Source organism: Mus caroli, unplaced genomic scaffold (genome assembly GCF_978045245.1).
Source record: "Mus caroli unplaced genomic scaffold, Mus_caroli_1 scaffold_16, whole genome shotgun sequence".
NCBI classification, from domain to species: domain Eukaryota; kingdom Metazoa; phylum Chordata; class Mammalia; order Rodentia; family Muridae; genus Mus; species Mus caroli.
In genome coordinates this window covers 26,339,215-26,356,385 of record NW_028227271.1, presented here as the reverse complement: position 1 = coordinate 26,356,385, position 17,171 = coordinate 26,339,215, and the positions used below count along the sequence as shown (strand labels likewise).

Genomic DNA, 17,171 nt, shown 5'->3' with positions numbered 1-17,171 from the left:
GCAACAGCCAGGTATGCCTGACTCATTATAGAAAGGGCTGCTAGCCCCCTCCTCACTGTCTTACTTGCTTACTCTACTCTCCTACTCTTTGCCCTCTCTGTTCCTTCTCTCTGCATTCCCCTCCCCCCATCTGCCTTTCTCTGTCTCCACTTCCTTCCATGTCTCAGCATGGGCCCGCAGAGGCACCCCCTTCCACCTCACCATACCTCCTACTATGAACATATCCTGGCTCTTTTTTTATAAAACACAACATTGGCGACATTCAGGCCTGGCCATCCTGCTTTGGAGCATGCTCTATACCCACAACCCCCATACGCATGTAGCAATAGCTACATAAGGCCCAGATACAAGCCAGTGAGATGGCTCAAGGGAGAGTGCCTATCACTAAGCCTAGCACCTTCTTGACTTTGGTCATCAGGAGCTACATAGGATAAGGAGAGGCCAACTTCCATAGCTTTCTCTCACCTCTGAACAGACTCGCACACCCACACACATACACACAGAAAATATAGACCTAGATACAGACACAGATATGTACACACAGAGACCTATACACCTGAACAGATACATACACACAAAGACCTGGGGACAGACATACAAAGACATGTGCACACAAAGACCTATTTGTACACACTCATACTCCTCACTCACAGACATGTATGTATACAGAGACATGTACTTACAAAGACCCGGTCACACACAAACATGTACAGACATGTATACACACAGACCTGTTCAGAGTCGTATACAGATCTGGGTACACACGGAGATATGTGCATACAATGGCATGTATAGATCTGTACTCAGAGACATGTACACACGCAAACATGCCAACAGACTTAGCAGCACAGAAGTGCCCAGTGATGGTGGGATTGGTGCAGAAGGTGATGCTCCTGAGTTAGGCTCTGCTGTCTGGGAGAGGGGTATGATTGAGCTTTTTTTTTTTTTTTGGTTTTTCGAGACAGGATTTCTCTGTGTAGTCCTGGCTGTCCTGTCCTGGAACTCACTTTGTAGACCAGGCTGGCCTCAATCTCAGAAATCCGCCTGCCTCTGCCTCCCGAGTGCTGGGACTAAAGGCGTGCGCCACCACGCCGGCATGAATGAACTATTTAATCACTCGGACTTTACCTTACTGAACCCACCTCAAAGTACTTTATCCTGCTCATACTTCGGAGCAGCCGCCCTTACACACGGCAGCCCTGTCAGCTAGCTTCTCTTGGTATCCTGTTTCACAAGAGACAACTGGTACATGCTTGCTATCGGTGTCTGCATCCTGCAGTCTCATTCTCAGCTTCAGGGTCCTGCATCCAACCCTCTTGCTCCCTGCCTCCTAGGATGCAAGGCAGCAGCAGACACATGAAACATTTCAGTAAGGACCATAGCAGACAACAGATGAAGAAGAAAAGGCGCAGGGGTGAGTCTGGTCTCCTTATCCCATAGCAAGAGCAGCAGAACTGATCTCAGGCCTGATACTGACATTTCCTGCACCACAGACTCCCCCTGCTAATCCCTTTGAACTTGATTCCTCTGAGGTAAGGCTCCTGGGAGTCTCAAAGGGGTCACACAGAATATACAGGAATTTAATAAGCCTGGAATTGTCATGACTGGAAACAAACAACTGATCCGGAATGTCCCTGTCAGTCTAGGCATAACAAAGCGGCCTGTAAAAGCGAGAAGAGCCTTTTGAGTCCTACGCCGGAGTCCAGATGGCCTAGGCACCCAGATGGCCCCAGCACCCAGACCTCTACTTAGGTCCACAACAGAGGACCGCATTCTTCACATTCTTGTCTGAAAGCCCGAAGAAAAGGGGTGGGCTGTAGGGAAGGGCTGGTATTTCAACCTAAAGATAATTAAAGCCCAAGACAGGTTTTCCAAGGGAAGTTCCCCCCCCACCTCAGTTCCAACCCCCACCCCACTCGAGTATCTTCAGGTACTTTTCACAGAAGGCTCCCAAAGTACTCGATACTGCGGGTGTGTGATAGCCCTGCCACCTGCGAGCATCACCGGTATTCTCACATGCAGGACACACAGCTAAGCAGCAGCAGGAGGGATCCTCAGAAGCCTGGAACTCACTACCTGTGGCCAGGGCAGAGGGTGCCACAAGCTCCACAGTGTGGGACAATGAGGCATTCCTCCTGAGCACTTGGCTAAACAGTTACTTCCTCCTCCTCACCCTGACAGGGACAGCAACCAGTGCAGGCAGCAGGCTGTGCGCAGAAGGCAGGCTGAGAAGAACAGCGTGCTCGCAGTAGCTAGCAGGAGAAGCCATGCTGGAGAAGAGAAGCCAAAAGGCTGGGTTCTCTGAAGAAAGCAGGCTAAAACTACCAGCTCTTTCCTAACCCACCACACTCACCTGAGATAGGATGTTATACCCAGTACCAAGAAGTCAGTAAGCCATCAGAACCAAAAGCCATGGGGGCACCATTGTCCATACACTAGGTGGGAAAGGCCACGGGAACAGAGGATCTTAGCTCTCTTGCTGTCTACCTATGGCTTGTTTATTAGGTTCTTGGAGTCTCAACATGTCCTGCCATAAAATGAGAACACTCACCGGACTCCAGCCGCACTAACCTGATGGGACTGTTTCATAGTCATAGTGAAAAAGTAACATACAAAATAGCTTTCTGCATGTGTGTGGTGTGTCTGTATATTCCTGCATGTGCAGAGGTCAGCAGCGGGTTTTCTGCCTCCTGTGTGTGTGTGGGGGGTGTGTGTGGGGGGTGTGTGTGTGTGTGTGTGTGTGTGTGTGCTGGCAGGCATGACTGTACCACTTGTGTACAGTACCCACAGAATCCAGAGAGGGCTCTGATAAAGACAGTTGTTAGCACCCATGTAGGTAGGGGCTGGGAATTGAACCCTAGTCCTCAGGAAGAGGAGTTGGTGCTCTTAACACTTTACCATCTCTCTAGCTTTTCATTATTTATTATTTATTTTATTTACTTAATATATATGAGCACACTGTAGCTGTCTTCAGACACACCAGAAAAGAGCATCAGATCCCACTACAGATGGTTGTGAGCCACCATGTGGGAATTGAACCCAGGACCTCTGGAAGAGCAGTCAGTGCTATAAACCACTAAGCCATCTCTCTAGCCCCCCAGCCCCACCCCCATTTGGGGGGGGGGGGTTCCAGACAGGGTTTCTCTGTGCAGCCCTGGCTATCCTGGAACTCACTTTGTAGACCAGGCTGGCCTCGAACTCAGAAATCTGCCTGCCTCTGCCTCCCGAGTGCTGGATCAAAGGTGTGCACCACCATGCCCGGCTCCCCACCCCCATTTTTAACAGAAATTGTCACCAAACATGCAGTTCCCTAAGTAGGCATCAGGAATGTTTCTGTGTCTGCTTCCCCTGGCTAGAATTACAGGCAGGTACCAGTATATCTGACTTTTTTTTTTTTTTTAATGCAATTGCTCAGGATCCTAACTCGGTTCTTTACCAAATACTTTACCAACTGAGTCACCTCTCCAGCACCTAAAATTGATTTGTGTTTGTTTGTTTGTTTGTTTGTTTGAACTTGCCACTGGCCTGGGCAAAGCATGTGTAAATAAGATGCAAAGGGATCGATAAGGCTTCACTGAGCAGCAAACCCCTGAGGTATTGCTTTTTATCTCAGTCTACAGCTTAATGGGGGAAAAAAACGGACACAGTGGTCCCACAACTTACCCAAGGTCAAAGAGCTTCAAGTGAGAGACAAGGATGGGGTCAGAAGCCAGAGCCCTTCCCTATTCATGTAGATACTAGACAAACACTTCATGGTAGTTAGGCCCCAGAAGCCAAGGAAATACAGCCACCCAACCGAGGCCACCAGAGCTGAGAGAGAGGGGGTTGGAATGAAACCTGTGTGTCTGACCAGTCAGGTAGAAACATGTTGTGTTCCCAGTCTGGCATGGGCAATGAACTTCCCAAGGGTCCAGGTGGTGAGGCAAGGTCAGAATGGAGGTAGCACTTCCAGGAGAAGTAGGAGTGGCTCCTCAGACAGGCTAAGTACTCAGCATGGAAGCTTTGAGAGTAGCCACTCAGCACTAGCAACCCCAGGACGGTACGCGTTGCTGATGCTCATCTGGAGAGAGGCTCTACTCACCACTAGGGTGAACAACCTGGACTCACAAAAGGCCGGTCTGACCATTAAGGGCTGATCTAAAGTGGAAGGGGACTCTGAGGGCTGCGTGGACATCAGTCCAAGGACTGAACTGAGAGCACTCCATCCTACAGAGCAGCAAACCAAAAGAGGCAGGTTTGAGTGGTGCAAGGGCATAGCTCATAGTTTGGTTTGGTTTGAGACAAAGTTTCAATATGTAGTCTTGTCTAGACTTCATTGAGTTCCTCTTATACCCAGCTAAGACACACGAACCCAGCGGTTCTCAGCCTTCCTAAACCTGTGGCCCTTTAATACAGTTCCTCATGTTGTGGTAGCCCCCAAACATAAAATTATTTTTACTACATCATAACCGTAACTTTCTTACTGTTATGGATCATAATATAACTATCTGATATGCAGAATATCTGATATGCGACACTGTGAAAGGGTGGGTCACATATCAAAGGGCTGTGACCCACATGTAAACCCCTAGAGGATGCTGTTTACAGATGACAAAAATGGGGATCAAAGCATACCACCATCCCAGCACTGGGGAGGCAGAAACAAGTGGATCTCTGTGAATTCAAGGCCACCCTGATCTACATAAGGAATTCCAGGCCAGCCAGGGCTTACAAGGCTGTGAAGCCCCATTTCAAAAAGAGGGTAGGTAGCAGCTCCTGAAAGGTATCATCCCCAGACCTGAAAAGGGTCACCAGAATGTCTGGGCTGCACCAGGACAGCTGGGAACGAATATAAAATAGTATAAACTCAAGAGATAATCTTTGGCCTACAATTACCAAGCACAGTGTAAACAGGAAGTGAATAAAGATACAAGGTGGGGGGGCTGGAAAAGCAGTGAAAACAGGAAGTGAATAAAGATGGGGGTGGGGAGGAACCAGGATAGGAGAGATGGGCCCATAGTCAAGAGCACCTCCTGCTCATGCAGAGGCTCCAGATTCAGTTTCCAGCACCCACACGGTGACACGTAACCTTCCATAATTCCACATCCAGGAATCCACAGCCCTCTTCTGGGATCACTGGGCACACATGCAGGCAATACATATAAACTAATCTCTTTTTAAAAGGGCCACAGAGGGCCTGTCTTAACTAGAAACATTGTAATCCCCCGGCTGCTGCTGGCCTCTCCCCAGTTCCTCTTTTTCAGTACCAACCTCAACCCATGTGTGAAGAGAAAGCTAGACTGAGCCTTAGATTGTGTTGCTTTGGGTAACCTGGGGGTAATGGGGGACTAAGATCCATGACAAACTTCAAACCCAAGAAGTCTGGGGCTGATGGAAATACAACCTGCCTGGTGGAGAGAGACCCAGGAAGGTATGCAAAGCCTGCAATGCCTGAGCCCCATCAGCATTTCTGGGGCCACCCAGCCCACTTCATTCCCCAGTGAGGCAGGTGGCAACAAGCTTCTGGTTCCTTCCCAAGCAACAAGTTACCTCTCCTGCTCTCTAAGAAGACCAAACATTTCAGAAAACCTTGAGCTGGATGGAGTAGGAACTGAGGGGAGGGGCCAGACAGAGCAAAGCACAAGGCTGCCCTCTCTGATAAAGGTAGAGACCGACCGACCATCCTGGTACCCAGGTACCCTGCAAAGACTTCCCCACTACAGATAAGGATCAGTTCCAAAGCTGCAACACGGATTCTGAAACTTCCTTTTTTACAACAAAGCCAAACTGTTGCAACTTATTGCTACAATTCTTACAACATCTCAGCAAGGCCTAAACTGAGACCTGGGCCCCTGGCAAGGTATCTAGACCTTGTTTCCAGACCACCCTACCCTCATTAGGAGGGACCCTATCCCCTCTTCCTTCCTCCCCCTTTCTCCCTACCCTGGGCAGTCTCCTTCCTGCTCAGTAGCATCCTCAACAGAGACTACCCTGTGAACAAAGCCCCTTAGAGACTTTTGGTCTCTCACCTCTTCCAGATGGGTTTCCTGACCCAGATCTTGGGTATACACAGGAGATAGGAGACAGGTAGAATTGGGAGGGAGCAGGTGGAAGACCTTCCTAAACAGAGCCTGGAAAAATCTCCCAGCTCTTGGCTCCAGTTCCTGAGCTTCCTGACAGCTTGTGAATGACAAAGTGGTTTTACCAGCTTTCAATGAACCGGACTAGGCACTCAGGAGTCCCATCTCCTCTACAAACCCCCATGTCTCAAGCCACAACACCAGAAGGCAGTGAGCATGTCCCTAGGACTAGACCTGAGCCCAGGGAGCAGCCCAGTGATCTCAGACCCTGCATCTTGATGTACAACCATCTTTGGACAAGACCTACAATAGATGCTTAAGACACTCACCGAGTGAATACATTTTTAGAGACAATAAAGCTCACAGTATTTTCTGACAATGTAAATAATAGTTCCTCCCCTCAGTGGACCATAACATGGTCATTTTATACCCAGTATGAAGAATGTTGCAACACAGGAAACTTCAGATTGCAGCGCTGCCTGAGAACTCAAGTGCACACAGTACCATTCTGCCTGGGATCTGGTGAAGTGCATGCAGGTGTGTGCATGCGTATGCATCTGTGTGTTCGTGTACACACATGAATGGGTACTTATATGTGCAGGAAACCCGGAAACTTCAATGGTAGTGGTGCTTCTTGCCAGCTTATGTTTGTGCTGCAAACAGGCTCCTAGTTTCTCTTCCGAACTTTAATAGGACACTGTTTTCAGTAGCAATGGTGTTTCACAATTCTCCGTGAAATGTCTCACCTCAAGTCCTTCACCTGGGAATAACATGATGTCTGACCTCCCAACCAGAGGACACTGGCAGCTTGCCCAGCACCCAGTCAGAAGTTAACGACCTGGGAGTGGAACAGAGCACTCTACTTACCAGAAAAGGGTTCAAGGAGAGCAGGTCTCCACAGGCTACCTTAGGCTCTGAAAAGGCTAGGGCCTACAAGAGAGGAGACCTTTCACCAGTCAGTGTGAGTCACAGAACCTTCGACAATCTGAATCACTCCTCAACAAAGCAAGAATGCCTAAGCAAGGTCCCAACCCTGCTCCCTGGGCACGTCGTGCCCTGTGTGGATTCTGCAGTCAGCTCAAGTGCCACCTCCTCTAGGCTGCTTTCTCAGACCCCCAAAGGCCTGCTCTCCTGTCTGAGCTAGAGAATGTCAGCCCCTACAAACAGAAACCAAACTTCCTGAAGCTCTCTCCTCCCAGCACCTGGCCCTGGGGTCCATCTTTGTGCCTGGGAAATCCATGTTATCCGGTGTGGTTACTGAGTAACTAGGGCTGGACAGGAGGGCAGATGGACAAAGGAATGAATAGTATACAATACATAGGCAAGAGCTCACCTGTTAAGAAAGCAGGGACCACTGGGTCCCACAGCTGCAAAGTCATCCTGGGCTTGAATTCATGCTGGCAGTCATGGTCCTCTCACCTGCCCCGCCCCACCCCCAACTCCACACTCATGAGAAAAGTAGCTGTAATAAACATCTTGGGCACAGGAGGCCTCAGTGAGTGGCCAGCAGCGATGGGGATGAGAGTCTTTAGTGAGCTCACAGCTCAAGAAGGAGAAAGCTAAGGAGACCAGTCCACCCTCTTTGCAAGCGAGGCTATGTGTACCTACAATGAAGGCTGTCTGAAAGGCCACAGGAGCAGAAGCAGACCCACCCTTACACACACACACACACACACACACACACACCCCACACCCCAGTCTGAATCTCTGTAAGGCATCTCATCAGCAAAAATGAAGAGTTTCTACTTCCTGGGGGCAAGAGAAGAACTCAACAGCACATGGCCTGCTGCACATAGGTGCTCAATAAAATCTAACCGTTGTCTCTAGCCGAGCTAGGACTCAACTCAGACACCCAAAGACTTAGGCTGCTACTCTGTTCTAGCCACATCCTCCTGTGCTTGCTGGTTTTATGTCAGCCTGAGAAATGGCCACCAACCCAGACTGGCCGGTGGACAAGCCTGTGGGGCATTTCGTTGATTAATGGTAGACATGGGAGGGGCCAGCACACCGGGAGCATTGCCACCTGTGGGCAGGTGGGCCTGGGCTGTATAAGAGAGCAAGCTGAGAGAACCATCAGGAGCAAGGCTGTAATAGGCAGCGTTCCTCCAGGGTCTCTGCTTCAGTTCCTGCCTCCAGGTTCCTGCCTTCCCTTCGTGAAGGACTACAGATATTAGCCTAATTTTAAAAAACAACTTTCAACCCCAAATTGCTTTAGGTCATGGTGCTTTAGCACAGCAACAGAAACCCTCAGACAGGCGTGATGGAGACCTCAGTTCTGTTCAAGCAGCACTGGTGCTGATGCTGTGTCCAGCCCTAAGCGAAGGCAGGGACCACAAAGGACAGGGACCACCAGCCTTTAACTCTCCAGGCCTCACAGCCCAGTGAGCTCTAAGATGCCCAGCCCTTGCCCCTTTCTGGCCTAATTAGGTTAAGTCATCCAAAGGGTTCCACTGTCTCCGTCTTCGTGTTTATCACACAGGAAGCTGCCTTCTCCAGCCCAGTGACTTCACATAAAACACAGGAAACACATTCTACATAAAGGTGCCGCCGCTGCCTTGTAAACCCTTTTTCTTAATGCTTAACCAGTTCAAACCAGAGTAACAAGCTGAGCTGTGTCGTCCAAGGGGAAGGATGCACAAGGGGCTGGCCTCAGAAGTCCCAACATCAAGCCTAGAGTCCTGCTCCACTGTCACTTAGCTACCACACCTTGGCACCGGAGGAACAGCTTTGTGGAATACACTAAAACCATGCATTTCCTACCATGTGAGGAGAAATGATGCTGACAACAATGTACGGGGGAAGGCAGTGGGGCAAAGATGAAGACTGCACCACTTCAAAGCTGGCATCTCCATGCCGCATGCGGGGGAACGGAGGCCAGCAGTGACCAGTAAGCGGTTCTGCCTGCCTGAGGCCAGAAAGCCGTGATGTGTTCCTTCTCCCATGTTTGTATTGAAAATACAAAAGTTACCAAAGTTACTAGAAATTCAGACTGGCTGGAAGACCTGTGCCAGAGTGGCCTTCTAGATGGCCCACCCTTCTACTTGGCACTGCCCCAGAAGAGATACTAATTTCTTTCTTTTTTATTTTTTTAGCTTTGGGAAACTTTTTTGCCCAAGGGCCCCACCCAACTGAAAGAAGTTCAGACAAACCCCATTCCTCCTCCATTCTTTAACTGACTGCCTCAGAGGAGATGTTTTAGGGGAAGGAAGGTTTTTGAGGGCAGGCTAAAGGATGCCCACGAAAGCCAGGAAAGATGGTGTCAGTCAAAAGCACTTTCTCGGGGCTCTGGGTGAAGCCAAGAGCAACTCTCAGCGTGCATCCTGGGCAAGTGCTCATCAACATGGGAAAAAACAACATTCCTTTAAACGCCCAAGACACCCAAGACCCCTTGGGCTCTGACACACTACAACTGTAAACAAACTCAACAGAGGGGGCTTTTTGATTTGGTCTGGCTTCTTTTTTCATAGAGTCTTTCTATGTAGACCAGGCTGGCCTTGAACTCACAGAGATTTGCCAGCCTCTGCTTTCTGAGTGCTGGGATTAAAGATAGATGCGCCACCATACCCAGCATTGATGCTAATGTTTTTCTCTTTTAATCAGGACACCATTTACAATGACAGTCAATATTCCGAGGCAAAGAAGTTGCCTAGCATCTAGGCCTTGGGATTGCTTGATTCCCAGCACTGCAAGAGGAAGAAAACTTTAGAAAAATCTATGGGTCAAGTTCCCAAATAACAAATGTCCTCTTGATCCATGACAACCTTATACAAGAAAGGAAGTCGCCTATGGCTATCTCAACACATAAACATTTTGAAGACTAGCGTCTGGCCCATGGGGACCATAGATGCCTCCCTGGGAGGTCCCCTTCTTCCTCTACAAAGCACCTCATAAAGCACCACTAAGGACCACAGGATCAGCGAGGCTGCAAGGAAGTAACTGGGGGGATGGAAAAGACCAGCCACTGACTGTCCCTCCAGGCAGCAGATGGGCTGCAGCCCAACCTGTCCTGCAGGAAGCCTCACCACTCACCAGCAACTTCCTTCCAGAGTCGCTCCTTAGCTTTGTAACCAGACTGAAGACAGCTAGAGAGCTGTCAGCCGAGGTCAGCCAGAAGCCTCCTTCCCCAGCCACCTGGCCAGTGCTGAATCACCTCAGGCTTAGGGAACTGGTCAGAGAGGGACCCTGACTAATTCTGGTCCCTTTTAAAGAGTCTCACATCAGATCCCCTGTGCCCCTAGAGGCATCAGCCTTCAAGCGCCTGCCCATGTGGTGGCAGGCCTACTTTAGAGCCTGGCTCACGGTCCTGGCTCCAGGGTGACTCACATCACTCTTACTTTCCATACTGTCTGGCAGGGGGCGGGCCCTGCTCAGAACTCTGGGAGGTGCTTGCTCAGGCTGCACTGGAAAAAGGATCCCAGTGTACAATAAGCAGAGCTGGCAGCCTCTCCTGTATCCACACTGTCCAAGGCTGACAGTGGCCCTCCCTGGAGACCAAGGTCAGGGTCTCCCAAAGCCCACATCACCATGATCCTCTTTGATCATATGGTCTCACAATCTTAAGCTTTTCCACTGCTAATGCATTAATAAGCACAGACCATTTGTCTGAGCAATCACTGAGGCAGCAGGAAGGAGTATATTCTGCAATGCTATGACCCCAGGTTGAAAAAGAAGGGACACACCTTTAATCCTTCGCAGCACTCAAAAGGCAGAGAGGCAGGGGAATCTCTTATGAATTCCAGGGCAGCCTGGTCTACATAGTGAGATCCTGGCCAGCCAAGGGTACATAAGCGATACCTTAACAACAACAAAAATCTATGCAAGCTTCTTTTTCTCATAGGAAAAAAAAAAAAAAAAAAGTAATCACCCCCCTCATTTTTCCCAGGCTGAAGTGGGTGCTGGGATCATTATCAGAAAAGTACAGGGGCGCCGGGTGTGGTGGCGCACGCCTTTGATCCCAGCACTCAGGAGGCAGAGGCAGAGGCAGGCGGATTTCTGAGTTCGAGGCCAGCCTGGTCTACAGAGTGAGTTCCAGGACAGCCAGGGCTACACAGAGAAACCCTGTCTCGAAAAAACCAAAAAAAAAAAAAAAAAGAAAAGTACAGGGGCTGGTGAGATGGCTCAGTGGGTAAGAGCACCCAACTGCTCTTCCGAAGGTCCAGAGTTCAAATCCCAGCAACCACATGGTGGCTCACAACCATCTGTAACAAGATCTGACTCCCTCTTCTGGAGTATCTGAAGACAGCTACAGTGTACTTACATATAATAACTAAATAAATCTTTAAAAAAAAAAAAAAAAAAAACAGTACATCTGTCACTCTATTGAGATTGAGGCAGGCTGAGGAAAACAGGACTCAAAGTGTTCTAAGCCAGAAGAGCAAGTCTGCCCATTTGGAAGCCCTTTCCACCTAAGCCAGTTGTGATGGCACAGGCCTGTAATCCCAGGTCAGGGGTAGAAAGTCAGAAGAGAACCTGACCCCATACAGTGAGGCCCTGTCTCAACCAATGAGCAGAGCAGCAAAAGGTGTTCCACGAATGGGAACAGAGTACCTCTTACTATCTCGCTGTGTCCCCTGGAGAGCATACCCTGTGAGCACACAGAGATTAGCCTGCCTTTTAAGGGATGCAAGGATTTCCGCGCTACAGCTGTGCCATGGCCACGATTACGGTGACCTTTCTAATGGACAGTGAGCTCGCTTCCTGCCTTCTCTGACAATGCCACAGTGACTATCCTTAGGCATTTCCTTCTGCACAGTCAAGTTTATCTGTGGGGTCAATTCCTAGAAGGGACTATGCTTCAACTGGCACTGTCAAATTACCTTCGAAAAAGAGGTGGGCCAGAACTGGAGAGGCGGCGCGGTGGCTAAGAGAGTACGCTGATTTGGCAGAGGGCTGGAGTTCGGTTCTCAGGACCAGCATCATGTGGCTCACAACTGCCTGTAATTCCAGCTGAAGGGGGAAACCCTTCAGCTCTCTGGCCTCCTCTGGCACCTGGCCTTATCACTCACATACACACTCTACACACACACACACACACACACACACACACACACACACACACACACACACAAAGTGTGCTATCTATATCCTACCCATAAAGAACTCAGGTGGGGAAGCAGAGGTATTTGAAGAAAGTCCCTCACCTGTAGAGTTTTCCAGGCACCCTTGTGGGCCAATAGGCACACGAACTGCTACTGTCTTCCAGGGGATATGGTCCTCGCTAACACAATCAAACCTACCTTCTACCAGCATACACAAGTTGTTCTTCCCACACTACCCTTGCCTGTCTTCTAGAACACTGGGAAACCATGTTTTAGGGGAAAAACAGAAACCACAGGCAGTAAGAGCAACTTCTGCCTCGGCCAGCACCTCTCAGCAGGTGCTGAGCCCACATCTTAAGCAAGGGCACCCAAAATCATCAGCAGAGGGGACTTAAGGCCAGTGTGTTATCACCATTTTGGCCTCCCTCAGCCAACCACACATGGTATATGCGCCCCTTGTTAGAGGTGGGAAAAAAACACTGAATTTGGAACCAAGGAAGGAATCTACCCTCCACCCTCACACAGTCACCTAGGGAGGCAAGACTGGTAGAAATCTATATTACAATAATAAGAAACATGTAGACGGCCACTGCGTATCAGGCCTTGTGCACGGACTGCTCTTCTGGTTCTTGCAGCCAGCTCTGCAGAGTAGACCCGACTGATTCCCATGTTCCAGATGGGAAAACTGAGGCTCGGGGAGTTATATAAAGTGTGTAACGTCACAAAGCTGGTGAGAGAGTTAAGATTTCAACTCTGCCCAGCGCCACAGTTTACCTTCCTTCCCTGACCCACTCTTCCCAACTTTAAAAATGAGATTCTGGAGCCAACTCGGTGGATTAAAGGCCCTTGCCACCAAGTCTGAGTTGTATCCCAAGGGCCCATATGCTGGAAGAGAGCCAATTCCCTTAAGTTAGACTCTGCCTTTATTTGCTTCTTTATTGAGAGTTTATTAGAAAAAAAAGAAAAAAAAAAAGGAGCTCTATGAGCCTGTTGCCTAGGCAGCCAGGGCACTGTTCTGCTGTCACCACAGGACCTGACCCAGGCAGGGGCTCAGAGCACCAGGGGTTAAGGCTGAGAGGCTGTGATTCTGTAGGGCAACACAAAAGGAAAATGTACTTCCTGCCCTTGAGGCAGAGATGCAGTTTTATACTCAGTAAATTAGGACATTTGTTTAATGAAGAGAACACACAGATTCTGTTATTCTAAATATTTCTGGAACACAATGCTAAGAGGAATCTGTCAAGGCAAGGGGGGTTTTTTTTGTTTGTTTTTTGGGTTTTTTTGGTTTTTTGGTTTTTGTTTTTTTGTTTTGTTTTTTTTCCTGGCTTTAGCTTTCTCTCCCCCACCCCCTCCAAAAGAAGGAAAACAACTGCTAAACCCCTCCTCTCCTTTTGAAATAAAGATGTCAAGCTGGTAGGGGCTGTCTTAAGTACTTTAGTGAAGGATTAGTGAGAAGAGGAAGTGGGGGGGAAACTCCAGCCAACCCCGTTTCTACCGGACTAGGGACAAAGCTGCATTTCCTAGTGGGCTTCTCTTCCTTTCAAGGGCTAAGAGATCCTTGTTTTGGTTTTTTTTTGTTTTTTGTTTTTTTCCTAGAGCAAAACCAGGCAAAAGGCAGGCTGAGATTAACAAGCACCCTTCCTTCCACAAGAGAGAAGTTGCCTCATCTCCAAACCCTTTGGTTAAAAAGTTCAAAAAACTTAAAAAATAATAAAATAAAAAACAAGAAAACCAGGCCTTTCTTTCCTCTCCCCTCTCCTGCCCTTCAGACCAGCAGCCCCACTGTGAGTCCCTGACTCTCTCCCCTCTTCTCCTGCCCTTCAGACCAGCAGCCCCAGCCAGGTCTACAAAGTTCCAGGACAGCCAGGGCTATACAGAGAAACCCTGTCTCAAAAACAAACAAACAAACAAACCAACAACAACAACAAAACAGACCAGCAGCCCCATTATGAGTCCCTGACTCTCTCTCTGCTTCCCTTCTCCGCCCAGGGCTAGATGATGCTTCCCAACCCAAGTTGCTAATGCTAGTTTGAGGGGAACCTGGCTCTGCCCACCTCCCCGGCCTCCGTCTAAAACCTGCTGAGTGCAGTAGGAGCAAAGCTCTGGGGTGTCACCCACACAGCAAGCACACTGCCTCTCAAACTACACTCAGCAATCCCTCCATGCTTTTAACTACTCCCCAATTATCCACTAAATGACTCCCCACTTTCCTTCACCACGCGTTTGCCTCAGTTTGCCAAGCCTGAAATGTCTTCCTTCCTCATGGTGGTTTCTCTGCTTGCCCTGGACAGCAGTGGCCCCCTGAGCCTAGGAATTCCTTGAGTCCTTTGTCTGTGGCTGGTTTGGGACACAGCACAAGCTGTCTTTGTATCTTAGTCTACCACTCCACTCTTTAATGCCTTCAAATTTCCCCAGGACACAAGTCTCTTCAGGAGGCCAGCAGGCTCTCCCAGAGTAGTCCTATGCCTCACAGTACCTTTCTGGGGTTCCTGACATCTCCCCTTCACACTAGTCACGGTTTGTCTTGGAGTGCCCGTGAGCAGGGGCCAGGTCTTACTCAATTCACACCCACCCCACCCCACCCCACCCCCACACACACCACCTGGCAAAGTCCCTGGCAGAAGTCCGGTTAAATATTTGCTCAATTACACATCTATAGGCCCTTCCCCCCTACCCCCACCTATAACAACCTGGTATATAAATTGACTGATATTGAGTGATTGTCTACATGAGGCTTCAAGCAGATTGCGTCGTTAATAGAAAGGGAGGGAGGCCTCCAGGTGAAGTTATCAGCTTGGACTCTAGACAGAGAAGTCAGAAATGGCTACAATGTTTCTGTGAACAAAGTTACCTTTTATTTATTTATTTATTTATTTTGCGGTTTCAAAAAGCTTTATTTTCACTTGGTCAAGGCTTAGGAGGGGCTCCGGGGCGGGTTACAGACCTGCCTAGTGAGTGGCTTGAGAGTTCCAGATGGAGGTCCTGAGATTGACTGGCTGGCATACAGCAGAGGAGGGAGTCCCTTGGGAGGCAGAGACCTCCTAAGTCGTGCTTGAGAGTGAGCCACTCTTAAGAGATACTTGGGCCAGTCTGCGTTGGCTAAAAAATACGGAACTCAATGTATTTGCGTGTCATCCTTACACAGAGGCCATGCTAATCTGTATCATTCCAATTTTGGTATAGGTGCTGCTGTAGGGAGCACGAAACTTACTTTGAAATCTTGCCAATCCAGAAAACCGCTCAGAGAACTGAGAACCCGTAGTCCAGCCGAGGCAGCCTCCGGGTTTCCAAGACCTGGGACTTCCCAGGGACCTTTTCTCTAACACCGCTGGGTGGGGCCTTAGGCACCCGCCCGGGCCCACCCAGCCTTCAGTTTCACTACAGCCCGCAAGCAAGTCCATAGAGGGTACTGACTCAGTTTGCCTGGGAGAGATGGGGACCCGGAGGAGCGGGGTGCAGTTCCTGCCTTAGGCGTGGCTCCAGAACAGGATGAGGTGAAGACCCTAGTTCAAGGAAGTGGGGGATGTCTTCAAAACTCCGCCTCTCATCAAACATAAAAGATGCGGCTGCCCGGCCTGGTCTTAAAGTCAGGGCCAGCTCCCAGAGACTGGCCCGGGCGTGGCGTCCCAAGGTGCGGTGGAAATCAGGTGCACGCCTGCCCGAGCGGCGGGGCAGCTGCCGGCAGACCCAGGCCTTCTGACCTCGGGCAATATAAATCCAAGGTTGAATGAGGTCAGACGGGGGGGGTCTTTTCCGGCGCCCTGAGCCCCTCGGCAGCTGGGACCCCTTTTCCCACGAACCCTGAGTGCCTCTCCCCGCCCCCTCCCGGCCCAAGGGCTGACGGACAAATGAGGAAGTCCGCAGCGGACGGCGGAAACCGAGTCGGGAGCAATGTCTGCGGCTGGACCGACCGATCCTGACTCAGGAGGACACCCTGACAGCTGCCAAGCGGTCCTCGCCTGCCCGTTACCTCCCTTTGCCAAACTTACAAAGGAGCCGCTGCCCCGTGCCCACGAACTCATCCGGCCGGCTCGGCCAGGGTCTCCGGGACTGCTGCGTCCCGGAAGGGGTTAAAAAGTTTGCCGGAGCTGGCCGTCGGGGAGGCGGGAGTGCAGAGGCTACAGGAGCAGGCCGAGCTCCCAGTGCCCCGACCGGGAAGGGTGTCCGGTAGGGCTGGGGACTGCGTCCCCCGGTTCCCTAACCCCGAGGCCTCACTGCCTATCACCCCTCGGGTGAGGATGCGGAGTCCGGTCGCACTCGACCGCGCCGAAACCCGCCACGCGGAGGCCGAGAACCACAGGGCCGTCCGCCCCAAACGACTCGAGTCTTGTCGCCGCGCGCGCGCGCGCTCGGCAGCTCCGGGGCGGGACATACCGGCAGAGCTCGCTCACCTGAACCTGGGTCTGCCCGGGGAACAGGCGCTGGTTCTTCCGAGTGGACTTTCTCGAGCGCTCGGGCGGCGCGGCGGGGTGGGGCGAACGCGAGACTGGAAGCTGCAGCAGGTCAGGTTCTTGAGCCTTCCGTGCCCTGCCCAGGAACCGCGGTGATCTGCGCGCCTCACCGCACCCAGCTCTGGTGCGCGCCGCCCGCCCCGCCCCGCCCCGCCCTTCCAAGAGGAGGGCGGGTCTACAGCTCGCCGCGGGCTCGAGGGTGGAGCTTCCAAGAGTCCCCGCCTCTCCCCACACTGCCCAATCCAACAGGAGTCTGGCCTAAACTGACAGATTTTCGGCCTATAAACAGACAAGAGACGGAAGCCGGCGTGCTGGGATTCATCCTCCCCATCTGTCCCCACCTCCGCCCACCCCACCTTCCACCCGCGCTTCCTAGGCGGGAGCCACGCCTTGTGGGGCGGGTCCAACGGACAGCCAGGTTACAGGACCAGGATTGACGCGGACTTCATCCAATCAGAAGCAAGCAGCTCAGGCGCGCTGGGCTCCTGGTCCCGGCTCTGGTGTGCAGCTCGGGCCGCGCCGGGGCCGGAGGGAACGTACTGGGGAGGTCTGAGACTCTGACACTCCGCCCAGCGAACCGTGTTTTCCCTACGTCCTGTCCTACCAGGAGAACAGATATTAAG

General features: G+C 50.9%; 1 protein-coding gene and 1 pseudogene across 1 annotated transcript in view; both read right to left on the bottom strand.

Moving 5' to 3' along the window:
- Positions 1–16,688, bottom strand: part of Myh9 (myosin heavy chain 9) — an 80,132-nt gene extending 63,444 nt beyond the window's left edge. Inside the window, exon 1 of the mRNA XM_021182804.3 lies at positions 16,489–16,688. The gene's annotated coding sequence lies outside the window, so the exon portion shown is untranslated. The remainder of the gene's footprint in view (positions 1–16,488) is intronic.
- LOC115029535 (U6 spliceosomal RNA) lies at positions 15,200–15,299 on the bottom strand (annotated as a pseudogene).
- Positions 16,689–17,171: the final 483 nt, after the last annotated feature.